Genomic DNA, 17430 nt, shown 5'->3' on the forward strand with positions numbered 1-17430 from the left:
TTTACATCATTGGGGTTAGCGAGAGTCCTTTGTGAATTTTAAATACAGGAAAACGTTAAAACCAGCAATGTAATATTAAATAAACACATGCATGGTGTATTTATTTTTAGAATGGAGAATACGTGTGGTAATATAGCATGTGGATAATGTATGTGTTTTAAGAGAAAATATATGGGTTAGAATGCTTTCAGTGAGGCAAGTTATTCTTTCTCTGGGCAAATGGTATTCCAAACGTTTGTAATGAAACAATTTGACCTTATTTTATTATCGCCTAGCTAGCTGGGATTTCAGAGGGAGTTTACTTATGGGCTGTGTGGTTATAGGTGCAGAGCTAGATAATTTTGGTGCAATTTGAACTGCCCGATGGTTTGAAAGGAGGGTAAAGGCATCTTAGTTAAAGAAAATATTTACGCTGTGGGAGAATAATGGGCTATTGAATCTTTAGGCTATGTCACCTGGATCTCTAGGGTAGCATATCAGAAAGTAAAACTGATCACCTTTGGATGTACAGGTCACCATGTACAGCTAGAATACAGTCCTGTCTTTATTAGGAGTGAGCTTTGTTTTTACCCAATTCTCGTTACTACAGTAGGTACTTCTTGATTGCTGCTCATTAGGGCTGACCAAAAATGCTGTATTGGGTTTAGATGGGTAGTGCTGTGTCGAGTAATACAATACTTTTTAATACTTTTTTTCTCCAGTGTTCCCACCACGCAACATCCATTGCAAGGCCAAATGAAGGTGTCATAAACTATTTACTGGATTTTGCATAATGAAAATTAATAAAAATGTGTGACAGCAAGAATGTAATGATCGGGGTGGTGGGGTGACAGCAGAAGCAATAAAAAAGCAAGATAAAATCTTGTTAGAATATTGAAGAGACATAATAGATTTTCACCAACCTTGGGCCAAAACTGATATTTTTGGGGTCCTAGCCTATGATAAGAATATGCAGAGTGGTTTTGTTTATATTTCCTATTTTATTTTTATTTTACTGTTCATTAATAATAAAAACAATATGAATACTTTGATTTCCATTTTAGCAATCATGTTAAGGTCTAGGCTTCCTTTCACAAAAAAAAAAGAAAAAGAAAACAAAAAAGAATTTGCAATAGTTTAGTACATTTATTCATTACATTCTGGGCTACAAAATGACAAGTCAACAAACTGAGATTTTAGACCCCATTTAATACACTGTCAATTTCATTTTTAATTCCTAGAAAATTCATACTGTTCTGTGTCACCGGTGTCATTGTGTGTTTATTCAGGGAACAATATTTTAATTCTGAACTTTGAGAAATATGAGACTACAATAATATAACCAATATATATAAGCAAGTTTATACAGATACTCTCTGTTTGGTTATGTGTGTAGGGTCATATTCTATAGCATTCTATTCTTCAATCTATGTTTAACATATTTTTAGATAATAAATGGTGATTTGTGCATTTTACCCATTTGGCTGATTAAATTTATAATGAAGAAGAAATCAAGATACAGAAAAAAAGAAAATGTATGACATGCAACAAAATTTCTGTTGGTAAAGTTAGTAAAACAATTCTAGATGGCAGTGTCTTTTTGGTTTTCTCTGAGAGGGATGGAATTTTGCCAATTTGTTTTTCTATTAGATATTTCAAAATATGGAGATTTGGAGATATGAGCACTCAGCATATATATTGTGTTTTGCCTATGACTTTTATCCTAACTTTTTTTAGTAAAACTTTAAAAAATATAATAAATTTGAACTTCATGAATGAAAAACATTTACTACCTTCTACTACTACTACTACTACATTGACTACCTTCCCTCTGCTTATATTGCCTGGGGGTGATTACAAAGATACTATATTAGTTGCTGTAGATATTTTTCTCTGTCTTTGCTTCCTCTGCTGTCTAATGTCTTGAGTTATAGGTGGGTCCTTGGCATCCTCCCATACAATGCATGACTGATGGTCACAGCCTTTCAGTCAGTGATGGGAATTACCGTATTATTATTAATAATAATAAACAGGATTTACGTATATAGCGCCAACATGTTACGCCCTGCTGTACATTAAATAGGGGTTGCAAATGACAGACGAATACAGACAGTGACCAAGGAGGAGGAGAGGACCCTGCCCCGAAGAGCTTACAATCTAGATGACAAAATCTGGTGGCATGCAGGTATTACTAACTACAAGACATTTCCAACAATATGCAGAAATTACAAGCAATGGTTTTTTACTTTAACTAGTACTGTATTTACTGCACCCTGTGCTCCTTCCATGAGTGTCCACCTTGTGTCCTCCCCCAGGAAATTGTGTTTCACTGTGGCCCCTCCATTTTAGTTAGCATCCTTGCCCCTGATAACTTCCCCACCCTAATTAGAGCCCCTTGTCACTATCCACCCGTTTCTCTTAAAAAGCAGGGAAATGCCTGGCTTCTGTTTACACTGCTTAGAGCAACCAAAAGAAATGAACTTTGTTAAGATGATTCAGGTAGCAGACTGAAGGGGACAAAGATGATGTAATGGTGGGAGGATGGAGAGGGAGCAGTTTCTAGAAAAAAAAGGTTCATGCCTGCCAACTTGAATTCAACATTCAACAAATTGAATGTATTGGATCTGATTTATTAAAGCTCTCCAAGACTGGAGAAGATAGACTGTCATTTGAGATCTTAGCTGGCAAATTTCTTCATAATAGTCAGTCTTCTCCAGTTTGGGGAAGTTTCCTAAATCAGACCCATTGCATTTTTTTGTCATCTTGTTTTGTGTAGATTTACAAATATCTTGGACAGTATGGTTTATAGTATTTTGATGCATAATAAAGTTATCTTTTAATGAAATTTAATGATTGTATAAGGAAATCTGTTCAGTTCACGTAAGTTAAGCACCATATAAAATTGGGGTCTACAAGGTGGTTTATGTGCTGGAAATGTTTTTTCAACTTGCAAATTAGCAACTTTACAACATTTGTAAAAAAAAAAAATAGTGACCCCATTATTTATATTTCTACAGGGGTAAATAATCTAACAATAATTTGTGTTAGTGAAGAGTTATTCTTTTTTACTCCCAATAAAATTACAAGTATATCTCATAAGATGTTCCCAACCAGGCACGATTCAAAGGGATCTATTATTTGTCGGGTTGCTTTAACACCTGTCAAAAGTAACAGGTCGTTGTCATCAACTACTTTCACCCATTTGTGTTTAGTGAGTTGACCCTTCCCATCCGTCAGTCACCTCATAATCGTCTCATGATGGTTAGGGCAAGTCACATAGAGTAACATTCATAGGGGATTATGCTGCGCAGGTGGTTCTCATAGACATACACCGATATTGCTTTGACCTTTTTGGTAATCAGCCTGTCATGGCTTTTTTATTTTCTGATTTTACACATTGCAGAACAGTTCTTATTTCTGAGTTTGTCACACACAAGTATGTACTCATATTTGAGTACTGTCCAAAATGTACCTGTGGATCCATTGCACTTTGAATAACGCTTGTAAACATTATATACATTTTATGTTTGTTTGTATAGCTGATTGATTGGAATAAGAACATTTAACAGTTTTCTGAAATATTTCATAAAAAGTACTTTTAAAATAAAAAAATGTAACAACAAATGATGTATATTATATAAATATAATAAGTTTAAGTTTAGAGATTTGTAAATTGATCAGATACAATATTAATGCCAGAAAAATCCAACATTTAAAGCAGAAGTAAACCCAAAACTAACCCAAAACAAAAAATCACACTTACCTTCAATCCTGCAGATCAGAGGTTCCTTCCATGAGGTCCTGTGTCATCTTCGGCCCTGCGAAGAGGAAGGGCCAGGTGCCGCCATCTTCTCCTCTCTTCTTCCATGTTCTTATTCCTACGTCACCCGACCTCTCTCTGCGCAGGTGCCAGATCGGGTGATGTAGATTGGGCAAAAACTTGCCAATCTCACTGTGCATGCGTGACATCGGCCATTTTTTTCTCTATTGTTGAAAGGGCCCCATCTGCACATGTCTGAGATTAGGGCATTCACAGAAACAGCAGCCAAGAGCCTCCCGGGATGGGTGATGTAGGTATCCCGAGAGGCTCTGTGCTTTCATTCATTCTTAAACACCTAGGTGATTCTTTTTAAAAAAGGGTGTTGCACTTAAACACTAACAAACAAAATGTTTACCTTAAATAAAAGGGTATTCTACCCTTTTATGTAATTTAAAAATTCTGAGTTTTGGTACACTTTAAGGAATGAACATGACTGGGAAGGGAATTGGTCAGAGGAAACGGCAGAAAGCAAAGGGATAAGTTAGGAAGGTAGGGGTCCCCTCTGATTGGTGATCAGAACTGGTCAGAAGGGTAGATAGAATAGAATAGGCATCCCATTTATCTTACCTCATTACATGTTAAAAAAATATGAGTACAGCTTGTTGGTTTAAGGGTTTTGGCAGTTCCAATTTTAGTCATCATTGAGCAGGAATGTTCATCTTAAGTCAGAAAATGCGTAGTTTTAGTTTTTGAGCCAGTGGGGTGCAGCTGGAGACAGGGGTCATATCTCAGTATCTCAGGACCCCTTCCTGGGTGTATATGTATGTGTGATAAATATATATATATATACATTTTTTTTCTATAAAAAGGTACCATGAGCTATTAATAAAGAGGGCACAGCAGTAATCTAATTTCAGCACAATGTCCCTTCACCCTATTGGAGTGTAAGGATGGGGGACAGGTACTGCTCTTACACACTAAATTACATGTGTATATTTTGGCTTGAGCTTTTGAGCCCTATAAACAACAGACTTATTTAGACAGGAAGTAGAGAATAATGGAAAAACATGTGAAGAGGAACATATAAGCCAATACATTAGAGTAAAGCGTATACAACATTTTTTTCACTTGACAAAAACATTTTATTTATTTTCTTAGTTTTGAGTATAATAAATAGGGAAAGAAAATATGTACAAAACGGCTACAGGTTCACTATAAAAAAAGAACAGAGCCCCCTTTCTACAGCATTTACATTAGCAAATAACATATGTGTTTTTATAACACAGTCCAAAAACAGTATGTCAGCTCTCTTGTTCTCATCACCAACACATTCATATTACATGAATAAATAAATATAAAACTCTGTACATATACAGTATATATTTAATTATGGTGTAGGTCATGAATTGGAGGAAACGTAACATTTAATGTGTTTGAATTGACCACATAACTATAGGAAAATCCTAGGAAGGGCTGGAAATGTGCAGCTCACTGTTCGGTCACACTTTACTCTGCTGCTATATTTAACCCAGGAAAAAAAAGTATTCCAGCAAGCTTTTCCCCTTTTATCCTCCAGGTTACTCAGTTACAGAGATCACAGAGGAGTTTACATAAAAAGTCGCTTTCAATTACAGAACTGATCCCTCGCTGACATTAAAATACAGTATTAAGTAATAGTACAGCTCAGACAGATGAGAAGGGTTGTAGGCTGCAGGAGACCACCCTCAGGTGCTGTAGATGCCTTTATGTTGCTGCATTTTCCTAGACAAATGAACGACGTGTCACTATCACATATAAGACCAGAAACATGGGTATTGAAGGGGAAATGGAAAACTCCTTGTTTGGTCAAGGTCAGTTCATGTAGAAACATTGAGGGGATCCATTTCACTTAAATTGTGAACTATGAAGATTCTTTGTCACAGATTTCATTTATCCCCAATGGCTTGGGGGATCTGGTATTGTAATACAACCAAATCATACCCGTGAATGGTTTATTATTCAGTCATTGCTTTATCCACCCCAGTCCCTCCTATTGGAATTGTGGGAACCCCTGATTTGATGCAAAAGTGCTGTCCCTAAAAAACACATTCAGCTGACTACAAAAAGCTTAATATAAAATGTTAGAATTACATGTTTCTTGAAAATGATTTAGGAATAAATTGGGATCTGGAGGAGGGGTGTAAAATGGCTTTCAATGTATCTAAAATATCTCCCAATATGTCCCTAGTAGAATTAAAGTTTAAGACTATGTTGAGGTTGTATTTGGTTCCAGACAAGATTGCATATTCTCACAGGTTTTTGTCCACTTTGCTTTAGAAGGGGATGTACAGCGCTGCATAATATGTTGGCGCTTTATAAATCCTGTTTATTATTATTATTATTATTATTATTATTAATAATAATAATAATATTATTATTATTATTATTAATATTGGAACAATAGGACATATTTAGTGGTCATGCCCACTGGTTTTGATAAGAGGTTTTCAGTCTGATCTCTTCAGTCCTCTATCTTTCTCTGCTGTTCGCCCTGACCTGGCACAATTTAGTAGGATTAAGTTGCCTCTGCACAAAACTTTAAAAAAATTGATTTGCTATATTATATTGACTGCTCATATTACCCTTGCTAAGGCCTGGAAATCTTCTTTTATAATCTTTTTGGTGCATAATTTGAAGTTTAACTGGATTATGAATAATGGCCCGCTAACCTGTAATCTCCAAGGTACCCTTTATGTTTTGGAGTTTATTTGGAACCCTTGGATGGACTTTTTTAATCATTTTTTCAGCAGCAAGGATTACTCCCTCCACCTCTCTTCTCTTTGTATGAAGCATGATTATACCTGTTTTGTACCAAATGTATAGGTTATTGTATATTGTCCCCCCCCCTCCTTTTTTCTTTCCTTTCTCATAATAAAAGTGTTGAAATAAGTCATGTTTCCTGAAGTCACCAACAGATTCAAACATGCACTATAGAACTGAATGTGATTTGTGACACACGAAGCCGAGATTAAGTAAGTTTTATAAATGAAGAATTACACCCTCAGTTGTACTTGAATATGAATTCCTACTGACATGGATAACCAAAAAATTGAAACTAAAGTGTATGTATAACCAAAACCATTTCTTTAATATTGGATTGGGTAGAGATTTCCCTTTTACTTCCTGACCCAAAAACAAAAAGGTGAAGTGCAGAATTTCCCTACTACAAACAGGTGTTCTCATTGAAAGATTTTATCCCCAGCTCTGATAACAGTAACGTTTTGGATTGCTTTGTGTTACTGCTTGCAAATGCCAAAAATCGTGTGCAAAAAATGGTTATCATTAAAATGAGTGGGTTAATTTTTGTTTTTTATTACAGGTTTTAGGTAGCTGTTTTGCTGTCTAACTTTCTCCAAAGACTTGAAATGAACCACTTGCAATTGCTTAAGCAAGTATTTGTAAATGTTTTTTGCAGGCATTTTCCTAAAATTGCCCAGAATCCTCTAGTCAAAAAAGCTATGCAATGCACAAAAAAGTACAAATACATGCATGCCAATACCTAGAAGAAAAAGTGGTACCCTGGAGCACCTAGCTGTACAAAAAACCTTGATAAAAAATTACTAGTCTGCATCTTTTAATTTTTATAACTGTTTTGATTTTCATAACATCAGGGATCTAGAAGCATTGTGTGATATTTACCATTGCACATGATGTCCAGAGGGAAGAGGGTTCCAGCTATTTAAAACTTGTAATATAAATAAATAAATATAAATGTATTAGAATATTCCAGGTCTATGTGTTTTAATGGCAGTAATTATTTATCAGGGAATGTTTGAGGCAATGCCAGATTTCCTATTTTATAAACAGAACACTGTCCTAATGTCCTAAATGATGTTTTTCATTTTCTTTAACTTGATGATGATTTTCATAATGTGTTAGCAAAAGTCAAAGAAAAAAGAATTGCAAATAACTTGAATCATCCGTAAAAAAAAATCTTCCCAACCAGTAATCACCAACATTCCTATGAAGTTTTACCTTGAACTTGTTCTCAGTTACATTTTTTTTTACTCTACTCATGCTCATTTATACGATCCCTGGAGACTGCCATACAAGAAGTCAGAACATGCTCCATTTCAATAAATTCCTCCATTATTCCATTCCCAGAGTACAAATAACCATTACTGAGACCATTTATTTCAGCTTCTGGCTAAAGCAGACTTATGCTCTGGTTGTCAGAGATGCAACCACCCACTCGTTTACAGTTTTCTACTTTTCACCCAGAACATTTTAAACCTGGTCCCTCAAATAATAAAAGAACAAATTTTTTTGTAAAGTGCATAAAAAAACCTTTTCCTTAGAAATGTTTACAGATAATACAGTATGTCTCAGCTGATATGTACAATACAGTACAACAAATTTTGCTCTCTCCAGAACAATTATTCTTCCATCACTGTGTCTTGAGAAAGGGGCCAATGGGGCATTACACCATTCAGTCCTGGACAATCAAGTTGGCCAAATACCTGAACCCAAAAGGGGTGAAGATTTTGGCATCGTGATGGAGCAAGGAGTTGAAAAGAGATGAGTTTGATTTTATTTTAATTTTTGCTAAGTATCTTTATTTTACAATAACAAAAACAACCTAATTTTACTGAAAAAAAAGATGTTAACACAATGCCATTTGTAAATACAAAAATATAAATATAATTCATCCTTTAATTCTTCCTATCTGGATGAACTGCTGTGATTGCTACATAATCTATTTTAGGATGGCAACAATTGACTAGTCCCATAAAATGGGCTTGATGTATTAAAGCTCTACAAGACTGGAAAAGATAGACTATCATGGGAGAACCTAGATGTTCCAGCAAAACTAAAATTAATCTGGTCCAGGATTAAAATCATTTACCAACTAATATTAAATGGTTTGAAAAGAAATCCATTCTAGGTTTGTTGGATCCCCCAGGTTCCCCCATGATACTCTATCTTCACCAGTCTTGGAGAGCTTTTATAAGTCAGGATCAATGTGTTAAAGACAAAGTATTGTCCCCCATTAAGTGTCTGAACCAAGACACAGGCATACCATGTACTGTTTAATGTACTTTTACATGTGCACCTTGTAAACTATAGTGTATTATTTTAAAATCTTTGAAAAGCAGACAATAAAAAAATAAATTTAGTGACTGGGTTTGCTTTATTTATGTACTTACGATGGGATGCTAAAAAGTTCCTGTCTTTGCCCCCTTCCAGATGAAATAGAAAAATAAGTGTGGTATATGGCAGCCTAATATCTTAGTATGTAAATGTGCAAATATCAGGATTGTGATTCTTAAAACTGTTTCTTCTTTTAGTGGGAAGCTGTGATGGCAGAGGCACAAACAAGTTTCACGTCGTTGGAGTTACGGGCCATCATTAAGTTTTTTGTTTCCCCAGGGAAAGTCAGCAAAGGACATTCACACTGAGATGTCACAAACACAAAGTGTCCTTCCTACAGCTCTGTCAAAACCTGGATATTTTGTTTCAAGACTGGGCATTTCATCGTTGAAGATGAGCCCCACAGGGGGGCCCCCCAACCTCAACTGACCCGGCAACCTGTGTTGCTGTCTATTAACTGATTATTGAGGACTGGGGAAAACCCGCCCAAATACTTGACATCTCACTGGAGCGTGTTGGGTTTGTTATCACCACTATCCTAGACATGTGCAAGCTTTCAGCAAAGTGGGTGCCGAATTGTTTGAACAGTGATTAGAAGAAGGAACAAGTTGAAGCATCCAAAGCCGTTTTGGCCCATTTCGAAGCTGCACAGGACTTTTTGGCTAGGTTAGTGACTGAGGATGAAACCTGGCTCCACATCTAGGATTCTGAAACCAAGGAATATTCAAAGGAATGGCGCCACAGCAGGTCCTCGTGGCTGAAGACGTTCCGAACCCAGAAATCAGCCAAAAAAGTCATGGCATCCGTTTTCTGGGACAAAGACAGTATTCTGTTGGTGGACTACCTACCTCAGGGCTCTAGTATCACTCGACAGTATTATGCTAACCTCCCGGCCAATCTGAAGAAGGCAATTAAGATGAAACACCGTGGAACCTTGGCCAAATGGATTCCTTTTTTTTGCAGGACAGTGCACCTGCACACACGTCCAACATTGCGGCTGCCAAATTGAACACCCTGGGTTTCAAATTGGTCCACCACCCCCCCTACTTACTCGACCTGGCCCCTTCGGACTATTATCTGTTCCCTAATTTGAAGAAACACATGAAGGGGCAGTGTTTTCAGAACATTTCTGACGTCAAAGATGCTGCTGAGAGCTGGTTTGTGGCCCAACCAAAGGACTTTTATTTGAATGGTCTAGAATAGCTAAAACTAAGCTGTACCCAGTGCATCAGTGTCAGTAGGGAATATGTTGAATAAATGTGTTATTTCATAACTCTGGCTCTCTTCTTTCTGAGCAAAGCCAGGAACTTCTCAGCAACCCCACGTATAGGTGCACTTGCTCTGTGTCACTAGTCAAAGATTGCATAATGCTGGATTAGCCAATAGTTAACCCCCCTGGTGGTAATCCCGAGTGTGGCTGGGGGTGAAATTACATTACAGAAAACAGTAACCCTTACTTACCTGGACCTAACAAAGCCTGCGGTGCATCTAGGTCCACTTGGTGATGCCCGGCAGGCATTGACATCTGCATCCCCTAGCCTTGCATACAGGCCTGTGAGCCCTGGAGACGCGAGGCTAGGAGATGCTGATGCCGGCCGGGTATGCGACGTGTGTGCGGGCAGCGTGCGTGCATCGGGGAGGAGGGACCAGCCGGAAATTTAAAATTGGAAGTATTTTTACACGTCAAATGTACCGATTTGACATGTAAAAATACAAAATAATCATACTGCCAGGGAGGTTAAAGGACATTCAGTGTCTGCTTATGGATTCCCCACACAAATTCCCATGTCTTGTATGCTTTAATTTTCTTGTTTATGCCTTGCAAGTGTATATTTATAATATTCTGAAGTTGAACTGCTTTCAAACCAAGCTTGAAAAGGTCAGTTCTGCCTCAATGTGAACTAGCAAAAACCTCAACTTTCCTTGTCATATATCATCAGTGCAAATTACCTAGATCAGAGGCTAATGTCAGTGAGAAAATACAAAACATCCTGGAAGTGCTGTAATAAAACAAACAGAATGTAATATAATTATATAGAAAGCACCAGTTTCTATAATTCTAGTTGCTGAAGTGCAATGAATTGCGTGTAATTACAGCCTTGGTCTTGTGTGGCCTAATATACCCCTAGTTAGTTACCCCAGTGATCTTCTTATACGCAGCTGAATTTTGGATATCACACTATAAATGGGCTCATTACTTTCTACCTTTTGTTTGTTCTTTTGAGAGCCTTTAACAAAAATCTTAGTCTTAGGCTGGAGAGAGAGAGAGAAAGAACTAGCTAGACCACCCACACTCCGTGCCCACTGCCTACATGTCATTTATGTTGTACTTGCAGCATTTAGCCTTGATAACATATTGAGTTCTTTATAACAGTCTACATCACTTGTGCAGATTTAAACTAAGTTAAGCTAATTGGATCCACATGGGCCTAACCTAAAACATGCTTACTGCTTTCATACTAAATGATCAGAATGTTCTCTGGTTCACTTTTCTAAATCACCATTTTTAAATAACAATCTATACATTTAATCTTTGCATTTTTCATTTAAAGCTTTTTTGGAAAGTCTTTAAGGAACTCGGCCATCTGTCAAATAGATATTCCCTATATACTTCATCTAGCTTTTTTTTTTTAGCTTGCTAATACCTATCATGAATCAATCATAATCTAGTTTAATTTTATTTATGTTGAGTAATAATGATGACAAATTGGTTGCATTTGAGTGTTAATGCAAAAGGCTGTTCTGGAATAAGATCTTTTTTCCTCCAATTCAGTCCTATTTTTTTTCTAAAAGAAGAATAACTGTGACAATTCCTATTTCTCTATTGTCTGCAAACGTCTGAACTAAACTTCTACTTCTTGCTTTTGGATTTGGCAAATAACCCTTTAATATATTGCCCAATAACAGCTATAATAAAATTTTAAAAATTTGTTGATTCCATTGATAGTAATTGTTTGCTGTAATGACTACATTAAAGTAAATTTGTGCTAAAGAAATGGCTTTATAGTTTTAGACTTTCTGAGCTCGAAGGGAAAATTCCTCTAACTGGTATTAGGTGTAGGCCTCTAGAGAGGGTGATAGTATTCAGTCTTCACATTTGATTAGCTCAAATACAGTTATAAACCGGCAAAGTTTTGGCACTTTCCAAAAGCCTATCTGCCTACTCCTGCCCCAAATACATTATTTACCTCTCTGGTCAACAGGAAGGTACAAGAGAGACAAACAAGCTTCAAACAAACAAGAGTTTGGTTTGATCAGAAAATACTTTTTTTAATACAGAATTACAAATACAAAAGCCAGGAAAGTTTTTGGCAGCAGAGACATACAAAGTCTATATTCAAAAAAAATGCTTGCACAGCATGTCAGCCCCTAAATTGCTAAAGAGGATCCCCTTGGACCCAGAAGAGTTGGCAGAGGAGATGGGAGCTCCAAAGGATGCACTGGTGACAGGATCCTGGACCTGTCACCACAGAGCACTTAGAAAGAGCTAAGTGTGTCCCATAATTGGAAAGTATCATGTACATACTGTGCATACTTGCCAATTATGAAAACAACTCCAACACCATTGCAACAACAACAATCCCCACCATTGCAGGTTTGGATCCACTTTAAATCCTGACAGCATTAATTCTTTGTTATACAGTTACTTGTATTAACCCCCAACCTTTGCATATAACCTTACCTTTCATTTACTCCCAAATTGTTCTGTTCCATTACTGGAAGCAAAAAAAGGTACCCATTACTTCTGAGTATGAAAAGCATGTGAATCTCTCTCCTTCCTTGCCCAGTGCAGCTTTGCGCACCCAATCATTATTTATCAGCCAATTGCTAGGTTTAGGCAATATTATGGCGAGGGGGGGGGGGGGGGTAGTATTTATTAGAACCTGCTGCTTTACCATTCATTTGTGTTTTTCAAATAATAGGAAGAGATGCTTTTCTGTTCATTCAGCACACATTCAAAAACAGATCATGTTGTATCACTATTCTATCAACATTTAATAAAAACATAAATAGAGGTAGCTTGGAAATCTGATTTTTACTACAAATATAATCCAATAATAAATTAGATAATTTCCCTTGACCCGAAAAGACACGATAAATATTATATTTATACTGGACAGAAAAGTTGATCATTGATATTAATTTAATAAGGCAGAGAAACTATTTCTGAACCTAATCTATAATCTGTATCTAATCTTCTGAACCTAATTCATAATCTAATGAATATTTTCATACATGTGGCCACGTTTGATTACAATGGCACCCTAATGTATTTTTGTTTTTTTTGAGGCAGACAATCCATGTTTGTTAAAGCAGCTTATGCACTGTCTACATTTCATGGATATTGTGAGTTTCTTGTGTTAAGCAGAATGTGTCTTCAAAGACCATCTACAGGTATCTTCTGTATGGCATACAAGCAAAGGCTGTTACAAAATTTACTAAAATTACTATTGTCGCTGTACATGGTTACTCCAAAGTACAACTCCAATTTGAGGGAGATTTTTTCCCCCTCCACACAGTAAATGTTAGAAATGTCAACAATATCTGGGTTCCAGGTGTCTTCAATGTCATCACAGAAGGAGCCAGGTTCCTTCTTCATCTTCTTCATTGCAGTGGGTGGTCTTCTATGCTGCCATTCTGTGCAGCATTCCATTCAGAGCCCTGGCTGCATGCTGGCACACCCCAAATGACATCCCCACAGAAAGGACAAGCTTGCAAAGTCAATGGGAGATGTGGAGGACATCACTGGAGCATTAAATAGGCCTGCAATTCTTTATTAAAAATGTCTTTGTTGACAAAGTTGGGGTATCAATTAAACAGGACTAAAACATAAATATAAATAAACATTAAAAATGGACATATGCTTTATTAAATGTAAGGGGGTCCTCATATCTGAATATATATTTTACATATATTTATATTTATCGTTTTTTGGATTACACAGGCATTAGGTGGGCATTGTCTAATATTAATGATTAGGACACATTTAACTGGTGTTTTGTGGAGTATCTCTCTGGGCAATCTATAAAGTTACTCCACTCAACTCTTACCACCACCATATTAAGTCTTTGGATTTACATTTCCAATCAATATTGGAAATATTTTCTGTAAAATATGGGCATACATGTTTACGGTAGTGAAATCACTTTTGATTGCTATAGACCTGTAAAGTAATGAGAGTGTACCATCATTTGGGTGCTTCAATGGATTATATCAGAAGGATACAATGTTTAGAGCAATCTTTCTCAACCTTACGCTTGAGGAACCCCTAAACGTTTTAGGAAACCCTGCTATGATCAATAATTAGGAAAAAATGCTAATTTTGTTGGTTGCCATCTTGAAGAATGTCCCCCATACATTTGTATTTAGAATTCCACCTTTACAACATTTTAAGACACAGTTTTACCCATTGTTTTTTTCTCAATAAAAAACATACTTTCACAGAATACAAACATGCATGATTTCCAACTTACAAGTATTCAGTTAACTCAATAATTAATAAATTTTAGGAAATCCTGTTTTATTCATCACACCTGACAACAGCCGTATTTCATACTTGTTTGGTAGGGTATGGTAGAATAACCTGTAACAAATATCAGATGAGGATGTGTTTTAAAATCGAAGGTCCTGGGTTAATCGGGCCTATGCTATCTTCAAGCCATTTTACATCACCATAAAAATGTAATGCAAAATCTGTTTGAAGCTATACAAGGTACAATGCACCTGTCACTGAATTCCTAAACATCTCAAAAACATATTATTCTGGCCCAAAGTGCATTGACACACGGCCTAATTTATGTTTATCTAATGTTTCTAATAGAATAAGGAACAGTTAGAGCCCCTCGTGTGTTCTTTTTTCTGACTGTGTCCTGTTGGTAATATTTCTGTTAGTGTTCCTGTGCTTGGAAAAAGAAACTTCTCCTAACTAAAGGTGCCTACACACTTCCAATTTTTATCATTCCAATCGAACGACGAACGATCGATTGGGCAAAAAATCGTTCGTAAAAAAGTAACCAACGACGCCGACGAACGAGGAAAGTCGCTGGAAACGAACGACCGGACCAACGGATCGGATTGGACGACGATCGTTGAACATCGTTCGTGTGTACGGTCGTTCGTTGATCGTCCATGGGCTGAGCATGCGTGATGAACGAACGTCCGTTCACTTTCCTGTCGTGCACATAGTTCCTCTATCGCTTAAACGATCGTATCTATTGTGTGTACAATATCTATGAACGATCGTGTCGTTACCTCTATGTGCAGGATCGGTGCTATACGATCGTTCGTGTATATCGAGCAGGAACCTTCGTCGTTCGTTTTCCGACGATAATAATTGGAAGTGTGTACGTAGCTTAAGGCAACTCAGACTTGTGTCATTGGAACAGATGTCATCAGTTGAGTTCTTTTGTGGTGACGACTGGAAATGTTTGGATTTCCCATCACTTTGTGTTCCAAGAATAAATAGAAAGGGTGAATCTTTCTTCATTAACATAGCATGTCTTTTTACAAACCATGGAACACTTTGTAGCTTCTGTCCAAAAAAATTAAATAGCATGCCCATCTATTTAGATCGCTTTACCAATGGCAGCCGACTGGAAGGCTGTGGGCAAGGTCATTACAAACAGCAAAAAAAATATTTGGTGCCATTGGGCCTGATTTATTAAAGCTTGCAATCAGGCCCTTTGCTAGCAATGAGTCATTTCTAGCCACTCCTCTTTGAAAAAAGAAAAAAAAAACAGGCCTGCCAACAGGTAATTTGTTGGAACAATACTATACACAGTTTAAAAGTGCTAAAAAATAACCAAGATAGTACTTAAGCTGTTAAAATCTTAATTGTATCTGAAATGCTACATTAACAACCTTTAAACCCATGTGGATCCCTTATGCATGTTTCTGATTTTCCTATCTCTTTCAGTCTGTAAAATTACCTAATAAAGCAGACACAGGACTCTCTGTGTGTCTTCAAAAAACTCAATAATTCTGTTAGAAAACGTTGAAATCCAATCCTAAAGTATTCCACCCAAATATTTAGTTTAAGTAACCCTGTGGGTTAATAAACTAAACAAAGACAAACCATGCAAAACTGGAGCAATGAAAACCAGGCTGAATAAACGAAGAAACGTTTATAAGATTTCTCCATGAGGAAGAGAGAGAGGGGGAATCCTGCCTGGAAAAAAAACAGCTAATGTAAAGCAGGTGGAGAGGATGGCCTTGTGTGGATAGGGTAGGAGGTGATTTGCAGGTAGATGAATTTTCGATACACAGGCTCAAAATAACACCTAATGATCATCACCCCTATCATGCGTATTTTGACCAATTCAGATAATGATCCTTCAGACCAAAGCCAGCACTTACATTGGGATTGGACTTTCTTGGCTGATAATCATTAGCACTGTAAGCAGGTGTAATAGACTTTGTTTTTAAGTATCCAATCAATATTGGAAAGATTTTCTGTGCATTTTGGGCGTATTGGTTTACAGTAGTGACATCACTTCTGATGACTATAGACCTGTAAAGTAATGAGAGTGTAGCATCATTTGGGTGAGCGAATGGATTATATCAGGAGGATACAACATTTAGAGCAACCTTTCTCAACCTTAAGCTTGAGGAACCCCTAAAACTTTTTGGGCTTCAACAAACCGTGCTGTGATCAATAAATAGAAGAAAAATGCTAATTGTGTTGGTTGTCATTATGAAGAATGTTCCCCATACATTTGTTTTTAGGATGCCACCTTTACAACAGCTTAAAGGGTCCTTGGTTCTATGCAATGGTGTTGGTCCAGGGACTATGTAGGCACCAACCTTTGGGAGGTCAACGAGCCACAGCTCAAGGAACCCCTGGCATCTTCTGGGAAGGACCCTAGAGTTCCAAGAAAAACTAGTTGTGAACGGCTGATTTAGCATCTAAGTGTCTTGGAAAAGTAGCAATACTGTGATATTTCAGTGTTCCTTATAAATATTAGACCATTTGGTTTGTCCTACAGTTTGATTATGAATTTCTCTCAGCAATGAAGAGCCAGTTCTTTCATCTGCTATTCATAAAGTTTGCTTAGGTATGACAGCATGATGGATTACATCTTCTGGCAGTGCCAGCACTAGAAGGTGGTGTTTGGAGATCGTAGACCCGCACTGCACCAGGAACTCCTCTTCATGAAGTAGAGGTTTTAAAAAAAACAGAAGGAAGTCTGGAGGCTAAAGGCAATACTGTAGTATACAGGACTTTTCCATAACCCAATATATTGGCATTTATTCCGAAAGTATCAGGACAAGTACCATGGTATCAATTTCGTGAAAATGCAGTTATACTTTAATTATATGTTTTGTTAATTTTTGCTTTCCCAAATCATTTTATTCCTCTTTTTTTTATATCTCAAGACAATTGGAAAAGAAAGGAGAGTCTTAAGTAAACAATTCTAAAAATAATAAAAGATTGTTTTAACTTCTCAAAATTGCTTTTCATTTTCCAGAGAAGCTGAATAAACAGCACTGGCCTCTTGTGACATGCAAATAGGACGGATGAGTTAAACAGAGGTGGTGGGGGTCTGGCTTAAAGACGGCTA

Source organism: Pyxicephalus adspersus, chromosome 6 (genome assembly GCF_032062135.1).
Source record: "Pyxicephalus adspersus chromosome 6, UCB_Pads_2.0, whole genome shotgun sequence".
NCBI lineage: Eukaryota > Metazoa > Chordata > Amphibia > Anura > Pyxicephalidae > Pyxicephalus > Pyxicephalus adspersus.